This window comes from Micrasema longulum, unplaced genomic scaffold (genome assembly GCF_059751315.1).
Source record: "Micrasema longulum isolate JH-2025_06_02 unplaced genomic scaffold, ASM5975131v1 h1tg000087l, whole genome shotgun sequence".
In the NCBI taxonomy this organism is placed as follows: Eukaryota; Metazoa; Arthropoda; class Insecta; order Trichoptera; family Brachycentridae; genus Micrasema; species Micrasema longulum.
Genome location: NW_028277293.1, coordinates 1,039,622 through 1,042,204, shown reverse-complemented (window position 1 = coordinate 1,042,204; position 2,583 = coordinate 1,039,622).

Sequence of the window (2,583 nt, the reverse complement as noted above, 5' to 3'; positions counted from 1 at the left end):
GATATTGCCAGTTTGGAAGTATATATTTGCATCAGACATCTCAAATATTATTTCAAGAATATATCTTAACTAATCAATTCTTTATTAACTTTCTTCTCTTATAAGTTGACCAATTTCCAAATAATATTTAAAAAATAATATTTTTATGTGTACTTGTTTCCAAACTTCATTAATCTTGCTTATAAATTGATTGCAGAACATAATTCATTACATATTTATAAAAAATATCTTACTTAAATGATTAGTATTTTGCCATGAAATTTTGAAAATTTTACATAGCTACAATTTAAACCATCGAACTGAAAAATTTGGCTTGAAATTAATTAAATTGTGTAAATAAACAATATAACCCACATTAATAAAGGTTTCAGCTCTTCAACTGCACAAAAATCATCGGGGGAAAAAATTTAAGAAAATTAAATGTTCAAACATAAAAACAATAGTGAATGTTAGTGTGTAAAGTGGCCACTTAAATTAACCGATTGGTCATTACTACTACTACTACCATCACGCCATTTCTCTGTAGGGGTAGGCAGAGAGAATGGACCGCCACATACGTCTATTCTGGCATACATTTCTAGCTTCTTCCACATTCATGCATCTTGTCGTACATGCTCTTCCGTTCTGTCTGCTTTTGAGATGACCAAACTTAAGATTTTGGTTTATCTGATCATGCCACGTCTTCCTTGGTCGTCCTCATCTCACGTTACTGTTCATTTTCGCCATATATACTCATTTTACCATTCTTTTGTCGTCCATTCGTTCTGCGTGACCAAACCATCTCAGAGACCCTTTCTTAATCTTATCAATTATACTTGGCTCAGATTTACAATCTCGCCTGATTTCATCATTCGTAGCCCTGTCACATATTGATTTCCCACACATTCGTCCAAGAGATCGCATTTCAACCACGTTCACTCGGCTTTCATCCTTCCTCTGCCAGATCCATGTTTCACTTCCATACATAAGTGTTGCGACTAAAACTCCATTGTGCACTGCCAGTTTAGCTTCGATTGACATATTCTTATTAGCGATTGGTCATAAGACCTGTAAATGCCTAGACTTCCGTATTCCCTTCTCTAAAATGTTCTCCATCTCTTTTGTCATTGGTTGATGTACTTAACACAATTATATTGGGGAAAAATTAAAATAAGTACATGATGACTATGTACTAAGCCATTGAGATATTGTATGATTTCAGCTTACTATATTGATGTTAACAAAAGTGTAGAAGGTATTGTGATTGCTTTTATGTTACATATATTATTTTATTTGATTCCAAACCTTCAAAATGAAATGTCAAGTAAACGAAAGTGAGCATTTTCGACACCCCTTCTGCTCGTGTTCAATCGAGGGAACAAAGGAGAAAACAAATAAGGCGAACACATTATAAACTATTTTTTTGTAAAATAATGTAGGATTATTTTACACAATAGTAAAAACCACAAGGCACAATATTTTTTAAAGGAAAAAATATAATATTATACGAGGGTGATCACTAAGTCCGTGGCTTTTTGAATGAGAGATAGTTGTCTGCTAAAAAACAGTTTATTTCTAAACATAGTTTATTTGACACTTTATATACATATAAGGGCGGGCATATTGCCTTAAGGCAATTCCAAAAATGGTTTTTAACTTAATTTACTTCTTTCAACATATCTCCAATTTTTCATTGCCTTCCAAATAATAAGACAGGCCAAGGTCCTAAAATAGGCTTTTGGTTGAACAATGATTTACGGCCTTATGCAGAGACAAACCTTAAGGTGAGGAAAGTACATTTTATTGTCTTCACCTTCGGGTTATTCTCTGCATTTGAAATTAGAATGTACTTTCCTCACCTTAAGTTTTGTCTCTGCATACGGCCGTTAATATTATTCTTCATCTTTTAAGAGATCCTAAAATCTGTGTTACAGAAAACTAGTCGCTCTCCTGATATCTGACTGTCTCTCAATCTCTTAGGTGATTTTCCAGGCGGACGTTGGCCAGATGAGATTTCATTGACTGCAGCGTACACAAGTTTGCCACATGGTCCCTCCAGTATCTTCGCCTGCATCTGCTCCATCGCACGATATCCTATATTTCACACTTCACATGTATCTCTGATAATGTTACAGATTTGGTCCCAGTGTTTTTCTAGAAACAGACCTTAAACCTCATTTCGGCAGTTCTAAGTAGCTCTTTGGTAAGAACAATGTCAGCCCGCGCTTCCACAGCATCGACATGATGAGTCTCACACATGTCTTATATTCTAACCTTGCTATCGATACACGTATCCTTATTTCTCCATATTACATTCCTGAGACACTCCAACACAGTTGATGCTTTGTTGACCTGTTCTTGGACTTCAGTGTACAAATCGGTATAAATAAATTTATTTTTTACAGTCCACTAAGAGTCTTTGAATTATAAAAGATCCCAGCCAGGCTATTCAATATTTCAAAGCATTAAAATTGAAGAAGCCAACATGGAGATCAGTGGTTATATTTGCGTTGCTCTGCAACACATTTTTCCCCAATTTTTTTAAAAATTATAAGCCGCGGACAAAATTCAACCTGAGATTATTATTACTTATTTGTTTATTTA